The sequence below is a fragment of the Procambarus clarkii genome, chromosome 53 (genome assembly GCF_040958095.1).
Source record: "Procambarus clarkii isolate CNS0578487 chromosome 53, FALCON_Pclarkii_2.0, whole genome shotgun sequence".
Lineage (NCBI taxonomy): Eukaryota > Metazoa > Arthropoda > Malacostraca > Decapoda > Cambaridae > Procambarus > Procambarus clarkii.
Window position 1 is genome coordinate 4,126,513 of NC_091202.1, and position 26,664 is coordinate 4,153,176.

Genomic DNA, 26,664 nt, shown 5'->3' on the forward strand with positions numbered 1-26,664 from the left:
AATAAAACAACAAAGCACATCAAGAAACATAACAAGACACTGTAGCACAAAACAAATCAATACAAATTCATACAAAGACACGGAACACCGGCCTGAAGGGCCGACAACAAAAACAGAAACATAATGAAACATAAGAAAAAGACACAATACAATACAACAAAACAACGGTCATGAGAACAAACATAACACCGGCCTGAAGGGCGCACAACAGGTACAACACATTGCAAACAAACCACAGATCCAAGCACACACCAAACACACAGCAAGCACACAGACTACTAAAATTTCTCATACTTTTCCGGCCACTCCGCCGCCGGGAATCGAATGCAATACGCCTCCCAAAGTAACATAATGTCCTCCGAAACAGGGTCATTACGAACTGTACGAGGATCAGGCATTAACTCCGGCACACCCACAATAAAACATCGAGCCCGTCGAATCCAGATGGAAGAAAGGCACCACGGAACAGGATGCACGCGGTCATCAATGTCAAACCGCAAAGGATGTTCAGCATCATTCGCCACTCCAGAGGCCAAGACGAGAGGGAGAGGCTCCTTCCCATGAGGCCGGGCAATGGGCAGCGCACTGGAAGCCTCCTCGTCTGCCTCACAGGGCCCCGCGTCAACCACCGAACGTTGTACCTGCTGGGACCCCCCACGCTTGGCATCCTTCTTCAGCACCAGCTTGATGCCTCGGCTCGCACCAGAACCCACACCACCCATGTCTGTAGGAGCAACCACCTCCCACTGCGTAGAACCTTCTGCAGGAGAAAGAATAGGAGGCAAATCAGACGCACAACCATCGTCAACAGCAGACACATGGACATCAGCCACCACCAGCGACGTAGAGCGCAAAGCACCCGGAATCGCCACATCATCTCCCGAAGCTCCACCTGCGTCGTAGTCCTCCACATCAGCCCAAGCAGTAGAAGAACGCCTGGAACGCTTGGGCACTGGCCGCACATCCTCACAGCCGGAGGCGGACCCAGAACCACGGACCTCACGAACCGGGCGAACCAACGTCCGTCACAGTACGGCAGCAGCCTCAACCACATGGGGAACCGGGCCGCATACAACAGGACGCTCCGCAGCCCCCCCAACACCCAGCACAGCCGTAACACCTGGCGAGGGTGCAGGACCAGGCACAGCAGCAGGAGTTGAGGAAGACGCAGACGACCCGCAGAGACCATCCGGAAGACCCTCGGGAGCAACTGGCACAGCGAAGTGACCAGCGACAGGAACCACCGGAACACTCGGTGGAGGGACAACAACCACCGGAGGCATGTCGGGTGACGCAGGGGGGGCCGCATCAGCAGCGAATGGGACCTGCCCCTCTTCATCTCCGGAATCCACGCCCTGAGGGAGCGGCGGGAAATCCTCTTCCCGAAATAAGTTAACAGGTGCAGCAGGGGCCTCAGAGCACCCGGCAGCTTGATGCCCTAACTGGCCACACCGGAAACAAGTACGGGGCTGCCGGGCATAATACACCCGAACGTAGTAACCCAGCAGCCGGACAGAAGATGGGATATCCGACCGCAGGCGAATACCTAAGGTACGGACGTTCGTCTGCTTCCCAGCATACTTCCCTGAGGAAAGCGTGTTCACCCGCACACTGATGACAGCGCCATACCTCCCGAAGAAGCGCCGGAGAAGGTCTTCAGGGAACTCCAGGGGCGCACCGTGCACACTGACATATGTCAGGGCACCACTTCGGTCCGAGACCGTAACGGAGCCGGCGCCATCTGGCAACTGCAACGAACGCCCTTCGTTCCGCCGGAGGAAGTCCCGATACTCCTCCTTCCGCACGAACTTGACATTCACCCGGTGGGCCGTAACAAGCTCAACTCCATATACAGCCTCCACCAGAACACGAAGCATGTCCCACATCACCAACTCAATGGCCGGATAACCAGCCTTGCACGAGAATTCTAGTCCCACGGAATTCACCCGCAAAACAGGAGAAATTGCAAGGCCCCCCCATGTCAAAACGGCCACGTCAGCACGCAGCCAGGCAGGCAACAACACTCTCCATTTCTAAATCAATGCTGATTTTTAGTCACAAAGTCGATCCTCTCAAGATGTTCCAACATTCTTGACCTGATTACTTTCTCCAACACTTTGCAAGGAACACTTGTCAGTGACACTGGTCTGTAGTTTAGTGCCCCTTTTTTATATCTTTTATTCAATATTGGGACTACGTTTGCCTTTTTTTAGACATCTGGGAACAGCAAATCTCAAGCGTTTGATTAACAATTTTAGACAACAGGTGATACGGCTTCTGCAACCTTTTTCAACTGCTATGGTGAGATTAGGTTTGTCCCCATTGATTTTTCTTTTAGTTCCCATCTAGTTCCCCTGGGATTTTTTCCCCACCTGTTCCACAGTAATGCCATCCAGTATTTCCTCCGGCCTTTCATTTCGCAACTTTTGTCTCCATGCATGGTTGTAATATAAAGACCCCTGAAATCTTTCATCGAGTTGTTCGTATACGTCCATGTCATTCTCTGTGAAAGGTCTCCCTTGTTTCCTTAATCAGAAACTGTACTTGTGGTCGATCTTGAACCCATTTATGATGTGACGAATTATACTGAATTTTGTAACTAGCTCATCATGATTGTACCTTGTTTAGCTAAATGAACTGTGGAGTTCAGTCCCTGAGCCCATTATGTGCCTTGGTAATCTTTTCCACTACTGCCCACATGATGGGAATGGGGTGCATAATACATGAACTAAACTAACTAAACTTTCCTCAGTCTGAATACATGTCTTGCACGGTTCTCTTTTCACTTTATATGGCTATAGAACCGCTTGTGTTGTTCCTGAGCTTTTGCAGAAATGTTATTTTTTAAATTGCCTCTTTGCTTCTCTCCTGATTTGAGTGTATTCAATCAATGTTCTCCTTAGCGCCTCTTTAATTGTTGTCTGTGCTAAGTTATCTGTACTTTTTCCAGGCTTATGTTTTTCTTATTTTAACTTCCCTGCACTGTGTATTGAACTAGGGGTTTACTTCACAGATTTTCAACCACTTTCTCCATGGGTGGTACAAACTGTTTCATTGCATCGGCAAGTTTTCCAGCAATTAATTCTAAAATCTCATTTCCTGTTTTCCCATCCATTTCTCTTTTCCATTGAATTTCTCGACGAAACTTCCTCGTCATGAGGTGAAGACGGCTCTGCGTCTTTAATCTCTATTGTTCTTCAATTGGTTTCTTTGTGTAACCAGTTCTTTCAGTTCAACTATGTATTCAAGAATGACAGTGCAGGGGTCGCTAGCTGCTAGAGGCATCTCATACCTACGTAAGTGCATCTAGGTGAGTAGATTCACTTGTATATATTTTCTTTAAAATAGGTGAGAATCATCGTTATAAATGTTGACCTTATTAACCATACGAAAACAAAGGAGTAATCAATTAATAAAGGAGTAATACCATTTGGAGGCTCGACCTCCGGACTGTGAGGCTACAGAGAACTGTGGCTTCACAGAGTCGACGTATGCTGCGCAACCGGTTGCACCTTGGAACACCTGGATCATACCACGTATGAAACATGGTATTCGTCTAAGTCAGTGGTCTTCAACCTTTTTTTAATGTCGTCCACCCCTAGTGGTGATTAAGTAGAAGCTGTCCACCCCCACCCAGAAAAAAATTCATTAAAAATCTCACGTTTTTAATATTTAAAATCTATGTTTCATATCTCATTTCTATGACTATGTAAACAGAAAAAGCAGTTTCTCTTATTTTTTATTTAACTTTTACATATTCATCCATATATTTACACACCTGATCTCAAACTAAGAGGCTCAAAATACACAAGATAACATTAAGCATGCCATTTAGACGCATTTTCCTTCACTAAAGTAAAATTGCAGACAATGTTTGCTATATTTGGTACGGTATCAATAAATATAACAAATAGTTATCCTTTAAAAAAAATCAGTGTCAACAGTGGTAATCAGGGTCTGTGTGGTAGGGTCAACATCCCCAAACTCTGCAGTTTCCTCATATACGTCAGAACCACTAAATAGTGCGGACAAACGGGCGGCCCCGGCCGCCCCTGGACAGAGGACGACGAAGACGATGGAAGAGGCGGCAATACCCAAACTGGCGAAGCAGGAGACACCGAAGAAGAGGGCAGAGAATGCTGAGGCGGTAACACCGCCGCTGACGAATCAGGAGGCATGGAAGAAGAAGGCAGAGACTGCTGAGGTGGGGCTGCAGAACTCGCCAGGCGAGCAGCCTTATTCAGGACCACTACTAGTAAACCACGCTCTAGCAGGGGGAAACCATCCCACACGATGATCCGGAACCAACGGACGCAGGCGAGGCACCCGAATTAGGAGCTAAGGGCTCCACAGCTGCCTCTACCCCAAAAATAGGGGTTACAACAGGGTCCAAGACAACCGCCGGAACGACACCAGCCCCCCGGCACACCATCCTCGCACTCCACAGAGGAAGAGCTCACAGAAGTCGCAACATCATACTCCTCAACCTCACATTTCTCAGCCCTCGCACGAGGAGGCGACGCATTCCCATCTGTGCGAGAACGCTTCGGGATGGGCCTTTCATCGTGAGAGCTGTTGCCACCAGCAGGGGGCACTGGAGAAGAACTCTCAGCCGGCTGCCCCCACGCCGGGTAAAGCGCGTCCACGAAGCACAGCAGCCTCGATGACATGGGGCACCAGCCCACACCTCACAGGGGACGCTGGGCCAGTGCAGGTGAAGGGTCCAGCATAGGCACAAGAGCCCACATAGACATCGGAGCCGGCGAAGGAGAAGACAGAAGAGGCATGGGAGCCCGCTGAGGCGACGAGGTCCGCCGCGGTGAAGGGGCACGCTGCAGCAGCAATGTGGCCGACTGCTGGAGAGCGTCACACACTACCACCCCTGCACTATCGCCACAACCCACACACACGGGTACACCAGCCAAGGAACCAGTTAAGGCCATCTGAGGGGCAGACGGCGAGGATGCCCTCTCCACCACAACATCACAAGGCGACAGATTGTGGCCAACCAGCGGGGGAGAATCCACTTCACGGAGCAAATTCACCAGCGCAGCAGCAACTCCACACATGCCGCCGCCTGTTGTCACTCACCGCCACATCGAAAACATGACCTGGGCTGGCCTGCGTAAAAAGCACGTATAGTATATCCCATCAACGTAACTGAGGATGGGACGAGAGACTTGAGATGTAGGGCGAAAGTCCTGGTACCAAAAAGAGATCCCACACCACCTTCCGGAAGATACAGAATTTAACCGAAGAGAAACCACGCCACCAAATTTCCCAAAGTACCGTCGTAGCAGGGCCTCCGTGAATTCGAAGGGAACACCGTGTAACGCCACATATGTCAGAGAACAACAGCGGTCGGAGATAGATACAGAACCCCCGTAGCCAGGGAGAGTAAACGAGCACCCGTCAAAACGGGCCACGAAGTCTTAAAACACATCCGGAGAGTGGAACTTGACAAGTGCTCGGTGAGTCGTTAACAGCTAGACACCAAACACATCCTCCACATGAACACGGAGCATATCCAGGAGAATAATCTCAACAGCGAGGTATGATGCCCGCTCTGTGAACTCAAGATCAATGGTCTCCGAACGGTGGATAAGGGGAAGGGGAGTTCCCATCGCTCCAACTCCTAACAGCCAGAGGGCCTCGCCCTCGGTGCAGAGTCCACCATAGCTGGGTTAAGACTGAGGGAGCGCTCACAGTGCACACCCACACACGGCGACGTCTGGCGGCCGAATCCATGAAAGCTACATTGTTTGCATTAACGTAACGTCTGTTATTAAGTATCTGTTAGCTACTTAATAACAGGTACTACTTGTGCCACTATATAGGTACTACAACTAATTAATAACTTAGTTAACATTTAACTTGATTGACTCTTGGCAGAGTAAAGTCATTGATAAGTAATGTAGACGTAGTGATTAGTTATCGGTCCATGGGACAGCTAACTTATCAGCTGAGTTAATCGGAGTAAGTAGTACTCTAGAGGGAATTCACTTCGTTGATGTTATAACTGTTGACCCAGTGTTGAGGGTAACGTATTCGTGTATAATTATTGATCTCCGAAATAGTAATTAATTGCTCAGGACAGTTAAGGGTAACTGCTGACCGCATAGCACTTTGGACAAAAAATTGTAGTAAACTTTCGAGTGGGCGATAGTATCCGATAACGTAACTCGTGCTGGGATTAATTAGCTTTCGGTAGTACAGTTATTAAGGGGATTACTTACTGAATGTTTGACGGGTCAAGTGTCTGTGTAATTCCAAGTTACAGTTGACATTGTGACAGTTTGCCTTGTCTGTAGGAGACAAGATTAAGTTAACGTAAGTGTTATTGCTGACTGCTGTCGGCAGTGAATTAACGTAATTGTCACATCAGTATTAACGTAATAAAATAGAAAATGATTGTTGATCGTCCAAGGGACGAAGTGTTAACATAATAATTTAATAAGGAGGGTTGCTGGAGTTGCCAGTAACCCAACTAGTTATTGTTGTATCATTGAAGAAGACTACTTGTGTGATTGCATTGTAACGAATTTGCAGGGGGGCTGCAAAGAACGTAAAGTACTGACAGGAGGTTACCGGAGACTGGTCTCCTATCCTATCCTTGTTGTAGTTGTTGCAATTTGTGATTATAGACTTAGTATCTTATTCCTTGATTGCATCCTCTGTGAACACTCAGTACTGTTCAAGTTAGTTCATATTCCACACAACGCGATCACAGATAAGATCCTGTGGTTTTCGGGGCTGGTGTCTATCAATCGTAAAGGTGTCACAGGAAGGATTCGAGTAACGTAATGATATTTTTCTTGTTGAAGTAGTTAGTACTTGTTGAATAAACTGTGATGTTAAGTTGAACGCTGTCTTTTGTTACACCCCACACTATTAATGATTTACATATATTCTGCCACGCTGCTTGAAATTATTACTATAAATCTGAGACTGCTTCTTGAGCCTTGAGCTGAATTCATAACACCACATAACAAAAACTTTTTGTGAGTTCCCGTGACCTATCCGTTAAATTCGCTCCAGCAAATAACGGAGTTCAGCGGCCAAATGGTAAGGGATCTCGAACTTTTGAGATCTCGGCGTTTGCTCCCGCCTCATAACTTTTCTATGGTCTCTAGAGTGGGGGTCTGAACTGCTTACTGGCGGGAAGGACTGCTTAGCGTGTTAGCTAAGCAGTCCTTCCCGCCAGAGACCCATCTAAACTTTCAGTTTAAAGATTCGGATATACTAGAATTTTCTGTTATGAAAGATCTCACAGTGTGTCTGTGTTGTGTGTGTTGGTGTATGTCATGTGTGTGTGTTGGTGTGTCTGTGTTGTGTGTGTTCTGTGTGTGTGTTGGTGTGTCTGTGTTGTGTGTGTGTGTGTGTTCAGTGTGTTGGTGTGTCTGTGTTGTGTCTGTGTTGTGTGTGTTGGTGTGTCTGTGTTGTGTGTCTGTGTTGTGTGTCTGTGTTGTGTGTCTGTGTTGTGTGTCTGTGTTGTGTTTCTGTGTTGTGTGTGTTGGTGTGTCTGTGTTGTGTGTGTGTGTGTTCTGTGAGTTGGTGTGTCTGTGTTGTGTGTGTGTGTTAGTGTGTCTGTGTTGTGTGTGTTGGTTTGTCTTTATTGTGTGTCTGTGTTGTGAGTCTGTGTTGTGTGTTTACTAGTTGTGTTTACTAGTTGTGTTTTTGCGGGGGTTGAGCTTTGCTCTTTCGGCCCGCCTCTCAACTGTCAATCAACTGTTTACTAACTACTTTTTTTTTTCCACACCACACACACACACACCCCAGGAAGCAGCCCGTGACAGCTGACTAACCCCCAGGTACCTATTTACTGCTAGGTAACAGGGGCACTTAGGGTGAAATAAACTTTGCCCATTTGTTTCTGCCTCGAGCGGGAATCAAACCCGCGCCACAGAATTACGAGTCCTGCAAGCTATCCACCAGGCTACGAGGCCCCCTGTGTGTGTTGGTGTGTCTGTGTTGTGTGTCTGTGTTGTGTGTCTGTGTTGTGTTTCTGTGTTGTGCGTGTTGGTGTGTCTGTGTTGTGTGTGTTGGTGTGTCTGTGTTGTGTGTCTTTGTTGTGTGTCTGTGTTGTGTGTCTTTGTTGTGTGTCTGTGTTGTGTGTTTGTGTTGGTGTGTCTGTGTTGTGTGTGTTGGTGTGTGTGTTGGTGTGAATGTGTTGTGTTTCTGTATTGTGTGTGTTGGTGTGTCTGTGTTGTCTGTGTTGTGTGTGTGTTGGTGTGTGTTGGTGTGTGTTTGTTGTCTGTGTTGTGTGTGTGTGTTGTGTGTGTTGGTGTGTCTGTGTTGTGTGTGTTCTGTGTGTTGATGTATTTGTGTTGTGTGTGTTGGTGTGTCTGTGTTGTCTGTGAGTAGTAGGGTTGACACCGTACAGGGGATTTTTTTTTGGGGGGGGGGGGGAAAATCCCCTGTGTGAGCCATGGTTTTCAGGTCCAAAATCCCGTGTGTGAGTCACTGTTTTCAGTTCCAAAATCCCGCGTGTGAGCCATCGTTTTCAGGTTCCAATATCCCGCGTGTGAGCCAGGGTTTTCAGTTCTCGTACCTCACATCCCCTCCCTCCCCCCTTACCTCGCAATCTCTCGCGTCACCTTTATTTACCTTAGGCCAGCCAGCCAGACGCTTCGTGTAGGTCGCCTCTTATCTTATCTTATCTTCTCCATAATAATATCTGGACCGTCCCTCCACCCTCTCTCTCTCTCCTCTTCATATTATTCTCTCTTCCTATTTTTCTGACATCGTAATGTTTTGTTCCTTTTTTTCATTAACCAGTTAGTTTTATACAAATCAACCAAAGCATCTCAATGTAACCTTTATTACTGAAACTGTCTCCGAGACTATCTAAGCTGGCCCCAGCTACCTGCTCCAGGCTATCTGCCCGAGGCAATCATCACCTGATTACCTGCCCTGTCATCTACCAGTCATTGTCAGCGTTCGCCACCGTAATAATTTATATATATACATTAGGCGTTAATAAAACATATTTATTTATTTATAATTTATTTAGTCATCTAATTCTTAGTTTACACAATTTATAATAAAAGAGTTTATTCCCAGTATTCGCCAATCATTCTCGCTATTAATAAAACAGCCAAACGCTCACTCAGGGGCACACTATTGTTATTACGCTCATTCAGGGACCTGCTCAGATCGCCTAAGGTCAAAGTCTTAGAGGCTTACACTTTCAGTCAACATTCAATCTTCATCCTGTTCACAAGGTTCCCCAGCCTAGTCATATCATCATGTCAGTGTGTCCTCTGTGCCTGTCTCCTCTCAACAACGAAATCGTGCATGTGTGTCAAACGCAGTGTTTAACATGCCTAGGTGAAATGTCTATCAACGCTCTTCAAGAATGCAGACTTTACTGTATAGGATGCAACGGGCCTACACCGCCTGGACATTTTGACGGAACCTGTACCAGCTGTGGACAACTCTATTGTGCAAATCGTAAGTACCTCTTTTTCTCGCACATTCAATAAACTTTCAAAGAAAATATATATCTGAAACACACATACATACATACAGACAGTCAATTTATATATATTATTCTTATTTCAGTTCATGGTTCTACTTCCTGCCCGTACTGTCGTTTGTCCGTTAACCGGGAACCTCCCACCGAAGCCAGAAACGTCATTGAACCTCCACCCAAACGCCGTCGCATCATAAATAACCGTACGTTTTCACAATAATTTTCGTAATTTAAAAAGTTAATAATTATATATTTTAAACAAGTGTATAAATAAGTAATATGTACTCATACAGAAAAAATGTTTCCATTACAGGAGTTCCTATTCGTGATCAAGAGAATCTCATACTTGGTGGAATCAACATCCCAGCTCATAAGTAATATTATTATTTATCTGTAATTCTGTTTTTCCTCTTATTTAGACTTTTGTTTTTCCTCTTAATAATAATTCCTCTTATTTAGACGATATTTTCCTCTTAAAGTTACAAACATTGTTTTCCTATTAAGGTTTTCAAATCCTCTTAATGTTTTCAAATTTGCTTTCCTCTTAATGTTTATTCATTGCTAATATTATATTACAGAATCACCCCTGGTTCATCCCAACCCTCTGAGTGGAGCACACCTGTACGCAGTCAACCCCAGCTGTCCCAGGAGCTAGAAGAAGATGCACCAGACGGCAACCTGCAGGCATCCTCAGATGAAGAAGAAGAAGACAATCAACCCCCTGTTCACGACATATCAGATGAAGAAGTCAACGCTCCAGATTCCCCAGAGGTACTTAACTTAGATAACGTTGTTCCGCGAGTGTTAGAAGTCATACGCCATTTCGAAGGATCATTCTCGAGACATTCTTTCTCCATTCCCGGACATTTAGACGCTGACCCCAGCTTATATATAAATAGGTATAGGGAATTTTTTATAGAATATATAGACAATCAGTTCAGACAAATACAGGAAGAATTCCCTCCCTCATTTCATATTTACCCAGACGTAAGCCTAATTTTGCAAAAACTTAATCATGCCGACGATCAATATGAAATATTAGACGAAGTATTTTCAATTAGAGGCGAAACTCAGACTGTTACACAGGAAGAGGTGGAAGTTCTTGTAAATTCATGGGTTGATGAAATGTCTGCTAAAATTGACGAATGCCTAAAAAATGTCCAATCCTCAAGTGTCGGAATTCATTCCATGTCAGGCTTTGCCATTAATTTTTCATATATTCGCCACCCTATGCACCTTGGATCATATATACCATATCCTGCAAAATTAAGAGGTAAAGAATCAGTATTTAATCCTGAAAGTGAAGGAGATGAGTGTTTGTTACAGTGCATTGCGGCGTATAAAAACTTAGCATTGGGCAGGACTATGAATAACGTTAGACATCATTACAAAAGCCTTCAATGGTGTAGAAGATTCGTAGTATGGGCAGATGAAATCAGATTCCCCGTATCATTTGATAATGTTAAGAAAATAGAGAAGCTTAACAAAATTTCTATTTATATTTATACAATAACTCATGAAAGTAACAGATACTATCTTAGTTTAGCTAGGAAAAGCCAGGAAAAGTATGCCGATAAAGTTCCTTTGTTGTTATTAGAAGGCAAACATCTCTGTCTGATCAAGGACTTTGATAAATTTGTAAAGAATATTAACCATAACCACGGTAGAATTCCTGACACTCATAAATTCTGCAAAATTTGCCTTTTGCATGCCCCCTTAGATGAAATTCAGGCTCACGAAGAGTCATGCACCGTATCCCAAGTATTTTCGTTCTATAATCCTAGTGATAAAATCAGTTTTAAAAATTACGGTAGGACCTATAGCCCAACTCACACCGCCTATTACGATTTTGAATGTCTATTAGACCGTCAAAATCCTAGAGGCATGGTGGAATGTAAGCATAAAGCAATTGCTTATGCTTACATGATTTTAGACAGGGAATTCAATGTCGTAGAAACGTATTCATACGTAGGTCCAGACGCGGTCAATCATTTTATTACAAAGCTAGAAGTCTCATGGAATGCTATCCATGCTCAGCTCCCCAACTTCCCTAAGAACTTGTCTAGAGAACAGGAAAGAATGTTTCAAAGACAAAATACATGTCAATTGTGTCATCAAACTTTCAAGAATAAGAAAGATAAACATAGACATCATAATCATGCTATTCAGGAAAATAATTACTTAGGTGCTTATTGTGCTCGTTGCAATTTACAATGTAAAAATGCTCGTAGATACTTGACCACATTTTCCCATAATGCTGCCTATGATCTTGGAATTATACTTAAAGAACTGTCCAAAAATCCTCACCGCGATGTAGAAATTCTAACCAGGGAAGGATTGAAATTTATGCAAGTCATCATAGGTAAACTTAAATTCCTAGATAGCCTAGCTCTCCTTAATGGGTCATTAGGAACCTTAGCAAGCGAGCACGTTGCCAGTAAGAAAGCCACCAAGTACACTGAACACATACTAAATGGCGTATCCGATGAAGCTAAAGCTCTGTTAATTAAAGGTAAACAAAGCCTATGTTATGATTATATTTCTTCCATGGACGTGTTAGACGAACCTCAGCTCCCTTCGCGAGATAAGTTTTACAATGTTTTACATGATGCTCCACTGTCTGAAGAAGATTATAACAATGCTCTTAAAGTATTTAATTTAGGGAACTGTACAAACATCAAGGATTACCTCATGTTATATTTAAAAGTTGACGTAGGAATGCTAGTTGATATATTTACACTTTGGCGAACATCACTGAAAGAAATTATGAACTAGATATTGTTTTCTATGTATCACTTCCTACTTATGCTTGGGACGCGTTCTTATTTAAATCAAAAGTTGTACTTGACTATGTGTATGATCAGAATATATATGATTTGTTGAGAAGGAATCTTAGAGGGGGGTTCACATCTTCCATAAGACAATTTACACAGGCTGTTAACGAGCACACTACATCTAACCCTAGCTCTGATGACGATACTCACATTTTGTACCTCGACTTCAACAGCCTATATGCAGCGTGCATGGCTGAGGTACTTCCCCAGGGAGGGATTAGACAATTAACTGACCTTGAGCGGGATACCTTATTAGGGCAAGGGTTACAACATATCCCCTGTGATCAAGACAAAGGTTATTGGATTTTATGCGATACAAAACATGTATCTCCCGAGGTAGCCAGGTATACTGATGATCTGCCCCTTGTACTGTCTCATACTAATATAACGGAGGAGTTTTTGTCAGAGTACAGTAAGAAAACCCTTAACGATGAAAAACGTAAACTCCCACCTAAAAATACTAAGTTAATTGCATCCCACTTGCCCCAAAACAACTACTTAGTAAGCCTTGATTTCTTGCAATTGCTATTAAAACTAGGGCTAGAAATTGAACGAGTAAAAACAATCTATGAATTTAAACAGGCTCCCTATTTAAAAGATTTTATTTCAACCAACATTCGAGAACGAGCCAATACCACCTGTAAAGTTAAAGAAAAAGCTTTTAAACTCATAAGTAACAGTCTGTACGGGAAATCAATGACAAATATATCTAGATATGCTAATACTCACCATCTAGTAACGACAAAACATTCATTCTTAACTCATGCAAGAAACCCTTTGTATAAACGAGCTGTCTCTTTAGGTCCAGATAGGGTTCTCTGTACAGTAATGAAAGACATCCTTAAAGTTACCACTCCTTCTTACATGGGATATCAGATCTTGCAGATAGCCAAGAGGCGTTTATATGAGTTCTGGTATAATGTAGTTAAAGCCCATTATGGGGAGAGAGCTAGACTAATTTATACAGATACAGACTCATTCATATTTACTCTAACCTGTAAAGATGCTTTCCAAGAAATGACAAAAGCTCCTCTAGTAGATTATATGGATTTCAGTAATTTCGACAAAGATCATCCTATGTATTCTGCTACTCGCAAAGGAGAACTAGGACTCCTCAAGTCAGAAGTAAAGCAGAAAATTATAACTGAATTAATTGCACTCAAGCCTAAAACTTACTCTCTCCTAACCCTTGATAATGAACATTTATGTAAATGTAAAGGGATTCCTTATCACCAACAAAAGAAAATAACACATGCATCTTTTCAGAACACATTAGAGACAAATACAACTTTTAATTTTGTATCCCGATCCATTCGTAATGTTAATGGACAGATATGCACGTGTAAAACAACTAAGCGCGGTCTGTCAGCTTTTGATGACAAGAGGTACCTCATTAGTCCCACAGAGTCATTAGCTTACGGTCACCCAGACATTCCAGAGCGTGAGGTACAGGAAGAGGTTCAGGTAGAGGAAGAGGTACAGGTAGAGAAAGAGGTGCAGGTAGAGGATCCAGTAATTGTAGATAATCCCCAACCAAGACGTCAATTGTTCCCCATTTTTAATCTTTGGGAAAAGCGGGATAGAGTCGCTCAGCAATTATTCCCTAACAACAACTTAGTTGTTGTTAGGGATAAAATCGTATTGTCTATGTATTATCTATAACTATTTTCAAATGTCGATGATATTGTATTGGCTATGATTTTATTACTGTATTGGCTATGATTTGTTACTGTAATTGATATGAAATGACTATATTCAAATGTCTATAATAATGTATATTCTATGATTTTATTACTGTATTAGATATGATCAAATGGCTATGTTATGACTATAATTTATTTTGTTACTGTACTGGCTAAGATTTGTTACTGTATTTGATATGAAAATGACTATGATTTAAATGTCTATGATATTTTGATATTGTATATTCTATGATTTTATTACTGTATTGGATATGTTATGACTATAATTTATTTTGTTACTGTATTGGCTATGATTTGTTACTGTATTGGATATGAAATGACTATGATTTTATTTGCTATGATATTTTGATATTGTATTGGCTATGATTTTATTAATGTATTATATATGTTATGACTATGATTTTATTTGCTATGATATTTTAATATTGTATATTCTATGATTTTATTACTGTATTGGTTATGTTCAAATTGCTATGTTATGACTATGATTTAATGTCTATGATATTTTTGATATTGAATATTCTATGATTTTATTACTGTATTGGATATGTTATGACTAAGATTTTATTGGCTATGTTTAAAATAAAAACTCGAATGTAGATTTCGTTTAAATACTCCTTTCATTATATATTTGTAGTTAGTCTATTGAATCCTAGCAACATGGAAGGGCAGAAAAAAGTTATTACTGAAACCCAGTTGAATATATTTAGTGAACCATCAAGAATTATTATTGCTGGATTTTCAAATGGTGGGAAGAGCTATTTATGTGCTAAAATGATAGAGAAATATCAGCAGAACTTTGCAAAAATAATTATCTGTGGAAGCGGGTATAAAGAGTTGAGAACTAATCCACTTATTAAACATAAGATATCTTTTTACTCTGAAATTGTAAACCCTTAAGACGATCGAGATCCAGAGGACACATCTCATATATTAGTTGTTTATGATGACTTGTATGTTGAATCTACAAACTCTAAAATAGTAAGTGATATATTTACTAAGGGACGGCATGAGAACATCTCTGTTATTTTTATAACCCAAAATATATTTTTCAGTGGGAAATTTTCTAGATCTATAAGTTTAAATGCTTCTCATTTTATTCTGCTTAAATCGAGAGACTTGTCCCAGATAGAAACATTAGGCAGACAAATATTCGGAAAACAAGATGCCAAGAAATTTTTAGATATATATAAGAAAGTGATTTCTCGACAGTATGGGTATTTACTTGTTGACTTGGGCGTTAAAACACCTGAATCCATAATATTTAGGGGAAATATTGTAAATGAACCCCCATATGAAATAGTGTATCAATGGTGAACATTACACAAACTCTTAATAAGATATACAATGACCCCAAGTCCGTAGGTGGGTTTGGTGGCGTTTTAAAATTGTATAAGGCTGCAAAGAAAACAATCCCTGAAATAACTATAAAAGATGTGAAAGACTATTTAAAAACGTCTAATGCATATACCTTACATCTATTAAAAAAACGTAAATTTAAACGAAGACGTATCTTAGCACCTAGACCTAAAGCTTTCTTTACCAGTGACTTGGCTGATATGACATTGTTAGCTAAGCACAACAATGATATTAAATATTTATTAGTTTGTGTTGATATATTTTCAAGGTTTGCACATGTAGTTCCACTAACCACTAAATCAGGTCAGAGTGTAAGTGAAGCCATGAAAGCTATTCTGGATTTACCTTCATCAAAAGGTGTAAGGAAGCTTAACACTGATAAGGGCGGTGAATTCTATAATAAATATATGAAACGATTGTTAGACAGTAAAAACATTGATCTGTACAGTGTATTTTCTCAGGAAACTAAAGCCAGCATTGCAGAGAGATTTATAAGAACATTGAAAACTAAGATATATAAATATTTAACGGCTTATAACACCTTAACCTATATAAATGTTTTACCTGATATGGTTAAAACGTATAATAGAACACCACATAGAGGATTAAAGGGGAAAATACCTATTGATGTACATGCTTTATCTTCGCCTTAAGATGTGACTAGGCAATTTAAGCTCATGTATAAAGGAGAGCAGCAGACTAAGCCACGCATCAGTAATCATCTGTCTGTAGGAGATACAGTACGGCTGTCCTTATCTAATCGTATTTCAAAGTTCAAAAGAGGTTTTCATCAACAGAACACTAAGGAAATATTTACAATTGCTCAAATTGATACTAAACAACCCGTGCCTTTATATTATCTAAAGGACTTAAATAATAGACTTATAGAAGGCGGATTTTATAGAGAGGAGTTGACTCCCACCTACTTGTCAGATACATTTGAAATTGAGAGAATTATAAGTAAACGTAAAGTTGGTAATACTACTTTATATAAAGTTAGATACGTCGGTTACGACAGTTCATTTGATCAGTGGGTGAATTCAGATGACGTGAAGAAACTATGAAGAAGCAGCCCTTAGTTAGCAAGTATCGTGGATTTATTGAACTATTAGCTAGATTAAGTTATAATTCTAGGAAAAAGTTAATTAAGACTCTTAAAAAGGAACATATACTTTGCCTATCTGAAATATTTAATAATTTCTTAAAAAATAAAATTGAAGTTGGGAAGCCTATTTTAAAGAGACTTTCTAAATATAGAGCTCTACTCCATACATTAGCCTGTAAGAAGAAGGCTATTTCACTCAAGAAAGACACATTAACAAGTAAAAGAGGAGGTAATTTATTGGGCATTTTACTTCCCATAGCTATAAATTTTATTTCAAGGCTATTTAATAAGGAATAATGAAAGAATTCTATCTTGTACCACGAAAAGCTATTGATCAACAGAAGCCTACGGCAGTAAGTGTTGAGAAGCCTACGATGACAGTGAGAACAAATCCTGTTATACAACACTTGATAGACTTAAGATTAAAGCTTAAGGATTATGATTTTGCTGTCTCCTTGTTAAATTATTTTAATACAACTGGACTTGTAAAGTGGGATGAGGAAGGGAACATTACATCACCAGTTACTGGGATCAATATTGTTGATGACGTTATAGGCAGGATGTGCACTCCGAAATTGTTATTCCCAGAAGATAAACTGCCCATAGCAAAGTTGTTTTTTTCTTTGACCTCTACACCTAAGAATTTATTTAGAAATGTAGATGCGAAAAATCAAGTGTTTTCTCCTCCGAGTTTGAAGAGGAAGATCAAGGCTGGAGATGAAGGAGAGTCTACCTGGATACCATATTAAGGTGAGTTTCTGTTTATTTTTATCATTTACTATTAGTCTACAGGATGGATAGTTACGTTATATATGCAGCGAGTAACTCTGATACTGATGTATTTAAAAACAATGCTCCCAATGCTTTTGAAAATAGATTACATAATCAGCTGCCTTTAGACCCGAATAAAGCTTATGAAGTGTGCCTGAAGAATATATTCCTGCCTCCATCTTATTTCGCTGTTAGGAGGAATGACCCGGAAAGTTTTATTTCAGTTCAACTTCTAGTGTCTAATAAAAATTTATCTGATTTGAGTACGGTGAATACATCTTTCACTTTAAAGCCGGATATTTTAGCCAGTGATAATTGCATAGAGCTAACGACTATTTTAAATAGAGAAATTTCTACTATATTTTCAAAAGGTTCACTGAGTTTTATAGGACCCGTACTTAATTATAATTTCTCAGATCACGGGGACGTTTATATGAAATATGATTCGAGTATTAATTGAATTAAGTTTAATGCAGCATTTAGTGAGAAGTTGTTAAAATTATTTATTACAAAGGATGGAAAATTAGTTGTTCGAATTTCTTTATCTTTCGGTCGAAATATATGTAAAGTTATTGGAGCTGAAGTAGGTAAAGCCTATGATATTTTTATTATGAATAAACTACCTAATAACAGGTTATCTGTACAAGATACATGCTATTATCATCCTAGGCCGGGAGGCCGTATAGATTTCTTGTGTGTATATTGTGATAAGGTGCAGCCCACCATGTTTGGTAATCAGATTGTAAATATCTTGGATGTTGTTTCGTTTCAAAGTAATGTAACACACAGGAAATTATATAAACCTTTAAATACGACTAATATTGATGGCATCAGTATTAGATTAACATATCAAGATGGGGAGCCTGTATATTTTGAAAAGGATGGATGTACGATTGCAGTATTACATATTAGACCCGTTGATATATAATGGCATGAGTAGAGGGAGTTTATCATTCTCTCCTGGCCTGTTTAAACATGAGGGTCGGGTTTGTACCGCTGTCTGTTGACGAGGTAGGGCGATTTATCGCTCCTCGAGGGAAGAGAGGTGGAGCACTGGGCGATATTACTGTTTTTGATAGAAGACATTTAAGAGGAGGTGGAATATTAAGTTTCTTAACTGGTCTAGCTCGTAGAGCAACTCCTTTCCTATTAAGGTGGCGTTATAATTGTTTGGCCGAAAAAATTCGGCCAAACACGAAAAATTTATAAAAATACTACAACGTTCTGGCAACACCGTGGTGCAAACCGTTTAATGTTATGATAATAAATAACGTAATTAGAGCAAATTTTCCAGCCGCAATTGCCCGAAATCTGGTCCTCGCGGCTCGGGTGCGCCGTAGGGTGATGCGTCATACGTTGTAAGCGTCTAGTATTTCGCAATAGAGTGGAGAATATCTTGTTATGCATATACAAATTATAAACACACTCGCTGGCAACTGTCTTCTGTGAGAGGGAGGGGCTATAATCCGATTTACTGGCTTAGTCACCCTCTCAGTGTCTGTGCCGGCGGTCGCATGCCTGACGCGCTCGCACAGATCGTATTTTCTTGCATATACTGCACAATGGATATAGTATAGGACAAGAAGAAAGCTCTAAAGGCAAGAGCTCTACGCGTTAGCCAAGTAAAGAAGGAGCGTAAAGCCACACTGAGGCAAAACAAGAGTTCCCTTGAGTGAAGAGAGAGGGCAGCCTCCCGCCCCCACAACACACTACCTCGCCTCACACCCAGGCACCCACACCTCCTGTGGCACCTGCCACACCTCTGTGGCACCTGCCACACCTCCTGCTGCACATGCCACACCACCTGCGGCACCTGCCACACCACCTGCGGCACCTGCCACTCAAGATCTTAGACCTGCAACTCAAGACGTTCTCCCTCTTGATGTTGCAAGATGTTGCATATTTCAGACCAATTATATTAGGTTAGTATGTATTATGTTTTATATCTTGATACTATATCATAAATAATTGTAAATATAAAGCTGCTGTCTTTTTTTTAATTTTTTTTATTTTTTTTTTTAATTTTTTTTTTTTTAATATTTTTTTTTTTTTTTTTTTTATCAGGCAATCTTCATGGAACTTACACACCTTACTGAAGGAATGCCAATCTACAAGGGTGGTAATTTTGATTGAAATTGGTAGTTCATCAACCTCAGCCAAAGGTGGCTGAACTTTGACCTTCATTTTTTACAGGTAACTAATTTGCAACTATATGGTTGAATAACTTTTTTATTTATTATTCAATTTACATGGAACTTGCACATTATATGTAGAGTCTGTGCCTCTAAAAACTCAAGTTATATATTTCCCCTAAGATCATTTATTGATTTTATATATATTTATAAACATCATTTTGTTGCATAATTTTTTGGGTGAACTTTGAAAATTTGTATTATTGCACTAAATAGGTTTGGGATAATAATGCCACTAGACAACCTTTATTATATAGTATTGTGATAGCTGAGTATCATAGAAATAATATCAGTTGATATTTGTATTTGTTATATCAACTTTAAAACATGTAAAAAAATGGTTAAAAAAAGTTTTTTTTTTTTTTCTCCCTCTCTATTTAGGCTGCGATGCTGAAACTTGGACCACTTGCAGCCCTCTTCACGTGTAACACGTCAATAAATTTTCATTGCACTAGAACAACTTTTATGAACCCTAACTATCGCCCCCTTAAAAACTATTATGCCAGCTGCATTGACAGTGGGACAGAATGTTTTGCAGGATATAAATGCAGGCCAAGGTACTTTGAAAGATTCAATTAGAAAACGCGGTATGGAAACATTGAAAAGTATAGGTCCTAAATTGTTAGCAGGTGGCCGAATAACGAAAAGAAAAACGAAAAGACCTGCCTATATAAAGAAAATGGATAGATATAAAGACGTGTTTTCATAAAAACAGTACTAGTTGTATGCTAGACGCAGACATGATGAGTGTAAATGCTCCTAGTGCAGCATTGCAAGTTCCTTTAGAAAACTATACAGCTGCTATAAGCGATGGCTTTCCTAAAGTTAATCCGCATAGAATGGTTGAAAGTACGATATTTTCAAGACAGACACAGGATATTTTACCTGTGAATTCAAGTATTAACAATAAATTTAAAGACTCTTATATTGAATTCCGTATCCCAGGAGTTAAGGGACAATTTATTGATCTTTCGAGCTTGACGCTAGAACTGATGGTTGAATTAACGGGACCTGACGGAATTACGGCTTTAGCGGATATTAAAAATGCATCAATAGTCAATGGCTTGTCCCAGACAATGTTTAAAGCTGTAACTGTTTATTTAAATGAGCAAGTGGTGGAAACTAATTCACTATTTTCATATTTATCATATGTAAAGCTAATGACAACGCTTTCTGAATGTAAAGCTGAAAGATTTAAAGAACTGACGTATTTCTATAATGATGTTTTTCCTGAAAAATATGATGTAGATTATTTTAAGAATGCCTCAGAAGACCTTAAATCTAGATTTGTAAAGTTAAAAACTGAGGGAGTAAATTGTTGCTTTAAACTGCTATTGGACATTACAACTTTGAGCGAATATCTTTTGGATGGAATTGATATTCGTTTGAGATTAGAACTTAACAGTGATCCGTGGGTTATAAACAGTATTGAATCTGGATACAAGTTTAACATAAAACTAGCTAGAATGTGGATTGATCGGATAACTCCATTCGCATCTGGATTGGAGGCTATTAATAGAGCTCTGGCTGAACAAAATACACCAGTTACATATACGTTTGATAAGACACTCCACAAGACGTTCATTCTTGGTAATGGGCAGCAGAGATTAAGTATTGACCAGCCATGGGGGAGCATTATCCCAGATAAATTATTTATTATGATGATGGATATGGAAGCAATATCAGGAGCGTATACACTTAATCCACTTTATTTCGATCACTGCGATTTATCTAATGTATATATTACACGTGATGGGACAAACTTATTTAATATAACTTGCAAGTTCCCGAATAAATGTTCGAAACTATACTACGAGACTCAAAATACAGTAGGCTTTAATGCTTGCAATACCTTGACATATAATTCATTTATAAAAGGAAGAACGTTACTGGCATTTAGACTAACGCCTGAGGAATTGAGAGATACCCTTCCTATAGAGGCTTCGGGCAACCTGAGAATTACATTAGAATTTGCTGTTCCAGTGAAATCAAATAAAGTTATTATTTTATTCGGAATTACAACGAGAGTATTGAGAATTTATTCCGATAGGCGAGTTGTGTGTGATACAAGAGCATGAACTGCAAACAAATTAATACGGCATTGAACAATATGAAAGGTAGTAAAGGTAAATATATTGGATGCTATTTAGCGACGGATATATATAGAATAATGAAGCAAATACGGGATAGGCCGATTATGTTTATAATAAATACCTTAGGAAGAGACTCTAAGGAAGTAATGGGTCACTGGATTGCTGTATATAAATCTAAACAGAAAATAGTTATACTCGATTCATATGGAATAAATGTGTATTCGCCCTACATTTCGGAGTTTTTAAATTATTATAAAGACTGTGATGTATACACGTTTACAGAGAGACTTCAGAGTTTAAATACATACGTATGCGGGCTATATGCGATGTTTTTCTGTTACCATCTTTCGAACAAGGATCTAAAAACTGCAATAAAGCTATTTGAAACTAGTTTTACTTACGGAGATTATATGCAGAATGATAGGAACGTAATGAGGCTATCTTATGCTTTATTTAAAAATATGCCGAGCTGCTATGAAACGCTGTGTTATGATAAGAGCGATATTTGTTGGAAAATGTGCTTGGAGACGACTGGCTGAATGAGGCTATAACAAATTATCTAACGGAAAATGGTGAGTACATTTGTTTCGAGGTTTTATGTGTCTGATAAATATTGTACATGTGTAAACGCTATCTGTAACTGTTATTCTTTATTTACAGAGATGAAGAGTGAATAGGACGGATATTATACAAGCGGATTGAGGAGCGAGCTTCTTAGAACTTCGGGCTAAATGAATCGTTTATTATAAATTGTGTAAACTAAGAATTAGATGACTAAATAAATTATAAATAAATAAATATGTTTTATTAACGCCTAATGTATATATATAAATTATTACGGTGGCGAACGCTGACAATGACTGGTAGATGACAGGGCAGGTAATCAGGTGATGATTGCCTCGGGCAGATAGCCTGGGGCAGGTAGCTGGGGGCCAGCTTAGATAGTCTCGGAGACAGTTTCAGTAATAAAGGTTACATTGAGATGCTTCAGTTGATTTGTATAAAACTGACTGGTTAATGAAAAAAGGAAAAAACATTACGATGTCAGAAAAATAGGAAGAGAGAATAATATGAAGAGGAGAGAGAGAGAGGGTGGAGGGACGGTCCAGATATTATTATGGAGAAGATAAGATAAGATAAGAGGCGACCTACACGAAGCGTCTGGCTGGCTGGCCTAAGGTAAATAAAGGTGACGCGGGAGATTGCGAGGTAAGGGGGGAGGGAGGGGGATGTGAGGTACGAGAACTGAAAACCCTGGCCCGCACAGGTGATTTTCTAAATTTACCTGAAAACCATGGCTTACACAGACGAATTTTGTAAGTTGAAAACAGGTAAAATATGTCCGTAGAGTTCTCCTGAAAACCCTAAAGCGCTACATACGATATTTGAATTTCTCCCATAAAGCCTTTAACAAACTTCTAAGTCTCGGAAATTATTTTCATCATAAGAAATCCTTACTTCTAAAATCTGTGACTGACAAAATTTGCCTGAAAAACCCTGGCCCGCACAGGTGATTTTGGACCTGAAAACCCCGGCCCGCACAGGTGATTTTGGACCTGAAAACCATGGCTCACACACGGGATTTTGGACCTGAAAACCATGGCTCACACAGGGGATTTTGGACCTGAAAACCATGGCTCACACAGGGGATTTTGGACCTGAAAACCATGGCTCACACAGGGGATTTTGGACCTGAAAACCATGGCTCACACAGGGGATTTTGGACCTGAAAACTATGGCTCACACAGGGGATTTTGGACCTGAAAGCCATGGCTCACACAGGGGATTTTTTCCCTTTGGACCTGAAAACCATGGCTCACACAGGGGATTTTTTCCCCCCCCAAAAAAATCCCCTGTACGGTGTCAACCCTACTACTTCTGTGTTGTCTGTGTTGTGTGTGTGTGTGTTGTGTGTGTTGGTGTGTCTGTGTTGTGTGTGTTGGTGTGTTTGTGTTGTGTGTGTTGGTGTGTATGTGTTGTGTGTGTTGGTGTGTCTGTGGTGTGTGTACTCACCTAGTTGTACTCACCTAGTTGTGTCTGCAGGATCGAGCATTGACTCTTGGATCCCGCCTTTCGAGCATCGGTTGTTTACAGCAATGACTCCTGTCCCATTTCCCTATCATACCTGGTTTTAAAATTATGAATAATATTTGCTTCCACAACCTGTTCCTGAAGTGCATTCCATTTTCCCACTACTCTCACGCTAAAAGAAAACTTCCTAACATCTCTGTGACTCATCTGGGTTTCAAGCTTCCATCTATGTCCCCTCTTTCTGTTACTATTCCGTGTGAACATTTCATCTATGTCCACTCTGTCAATCCCTCTGAGTATCTTATACGTTCCTATCATGTCCTCCCTCTCCCTTCTTCTTTCTAGTGTCGTAAGGCACAGTTCCCTCAGGCGCTCCTCATACCCCATCCCTCGTAGCTCTGGGAAGAGTCTCGTTGCAAACCTCTGAACCTTTTCCAGTTTCATTATATGCTTCTTCAGATGGGGACTCCATGATGAGGCGGCATACCGTAAGACTGGCCTTACGTAGGCAGTGTAAAGTGCCCTAAATGCCTCCTTACTTAGGTTTCTGAATGATGTTCTAACTTTTGCCAGTGTAGAGTACGCTGCTGTCGTTATCCTATTTATATGTGCCTCAGGAGATAGATTAGGTGTTACGTCCACACCCAGGTCTCTTTCGCGCGTCGTCACAGGTAGGCTGTTCCCCTTCATTGTGTACTGTCCCTTTGGTCTCCTATCTCCTAGTCCCATTTCCATAACTTTACATTTGCTCGTGTTGAATTCCAGTAGCCATTTCTCTGACCATCTCTGCAACCTGTTCTGGTCCTCTTGGAGGATCCTGCAATCCTCATCTGTCACAACTCTTCTCATCAACTTTGCGTCATCCGCAAACATCGACATGTAGGACTCTACGCCTGTAAACATGTCGTTAACATATACAAGAAATAGAATTGGTCCCACCACCGATCCTTGTGGTACTCCACTTGTTACTGTTCACTAGTCCGACTTCTCGCCCCTTACCGTAACTCTTTGACTCCTTCCTGTTAGGTAGTTCCTTATCCATGCTAGGACCTTTCCCCCCACCCCCGCCTGCCTCTCGAGCTTGAACAGCAATCTCATGTGCGGTACTGTATCAAAAGCTTTTTGGCAGTCCAGAAATATGCAGTCTGCCCAACCATCTCTGTACTGTCTGATCCTCGTTATTTTATCATAGAATTCCAGAAGATTTGTTAGGCACGATTTCCCTGTCCAGAACCCATGTTGATGTTTGTTCACAAACCTAATGTTCTCCAGGTGTGCAACCAGTCGTAGCCTAATTATTCTTTCCAGTATTTTACTGGGGATACTTGTCAGTGATACAGGTTTATAGTTAAGTGCCTCCTCCCTATCACCTTTCTTGAAGATCGGCACGACATTTGCCTTCTTCCAGCAACTGGGCAATTCTCCCGACATAAGTGACTCATTAAAGATCATTGCCAGAGGCACGCTGAGGGCCTGCGCTGCTTGTTTTAGTATCCACGGTGATACTTTGTCTGGTCTAACTGCTTTAGTAGCATCTAGAGTTGTCAACTGTTTCATTACCTCCTCTGCTGTAACCTCCATATCTGATAGTCTGTCTTCTAGGGCAACCCCTTCCAACAATGGGAGCTGCTCAGGCTCGGTAGTAAACACTCCATGGAAACTGGCATTCAGTTTCAGTTTCGAGGAAACTGGCATTTCCTCGCAGATTTCCTTGTCACTTTCAGTATATGCCCCCTCTGTCTTCCTTAGTCTTGTCACTTGGTCGTTCACCGACATTTTTCTTCTTATATGACTGTATAGTAACTTAGGTTGTTTTTTCGCTTTGATTGCAATATCGTTCTCATAGTCCCTTTCCGATGTTCGTCTTATGTTAATGTAATCGTTCTTAGCTCTGTTGCATCTGATCCTGTTGTCCTCTTTCCTTTGTCTTCTGTACTTCCTCCACTCCCGCCTGCTGGCCATTTTTGCTTCCTGACACTGTCTATTAAACCATGGGTTATTATATTCCTTCTTATTTTTTCCCTTTACTGTTGGTATAAATCTCTCTTCGGCCTCCTGGCATTTCTGTATGACTAGGTCCATCATATCTTATACTGTTTTTCCTCTAATTTCTTCATCCCACTGCACTTCTCCCAGATAGTCCCTTATCCTCTTATAGTCCCCTTTCCTGTAGTCAACTCTCCTATCCCAGATCCTTTGTCCCATGGTCATAAGTTTGAATTCCATCATGTAGTCAAAGACTAGGACACAATGGTCACTGGCCCCCAAGAGGTATTTCATGCTCTAAATTATCGATATCTTCTACGTTCTGGGTGAAAATCAGGTCTAATAGGCTCGGTGCATCTCCTCCTCTTTCCCTTGTGTCTTCCTTCACATGTTGTGTTAGGAAATTCCTGTTTATAACATCTACTAATTTTGCTCCCCACATTTCGTCCCCTCCATGGGGATTCCTTGATTCCCAATTTATCTCTCCATGATTTAGGTCCCCCATGATCAGCAGCTTCGCTCTCATTCTGTGGGCTAGTGTTGCTGCCTTCTGCAGTTCATCTATACATGCTTTGTTGTTGTCATCATACTCCTGCCTGGGTCTTCTACTGTTTTGGTGGGGGATTGTAGATTACCAAGATCACAATCTTCCTCCCATCTTCTGTCAGAGTTCCATGTATGAAGCTTGTGCACTCATTGGTAACCCGATTTCCCAGGTCTTCAAACTTCCATTTCCGCTTTATTAGGAGTGCCACTCCCCCTCCCTATCTCTGTGTCCTCTCTTTTCGTATCACCTGGTACCCTTCAGGAAAGATTGCATCTGAAATCATGTCATTAATTTTAGCTTCCACAATTGCAACTATGTCAGGATCTGTTTCACTCACTCTTTCTTTTATCTCTTCTGCTTTATTAGATACCCCATCAGCATTGGTGTACCAAACCTTGAGATTCTTCATGGAAACTCTTGTACCAGAGTTCTCGCTTTCTCTGGGGGTCTGGGGGGATCTGGGGGGTGTCTGGGGGGTGACTGGGGGCAGGGGGGGATCTGGGGGATCTGGGGGGTGTCTTTGGGGATGACTGGGGGCGGGGAGGATCAGGGGGATGTCCGGGGGGAT

The 26,664-nt window shown here is 40.9% G+C and overlaps 1 long non-coding RNA gene across 1 annotated transcript; it reads left to right on the forward strand.

The window, feature by feature from the left end:
* The first annotated feature begins 18,395 nt into the window (after positions 1 to 18,395).
* LOC138352285 (uncharacterized) lies at positions 18,396 to 19,933 on the forward strand. Its single transcript, XR_011222743.1, has 3 exons — positions 18,396 to 19,169; positions 19,312 to 19,440; positions 19,821 to 19,933. It is a non-coding gene; the product is annotated as an uncharacterized lncRNA (long non-coding RNA).
* The last annotated feature ends 6,731 nt before the right edge of the window (positions 19,934 to 26,664 follow it).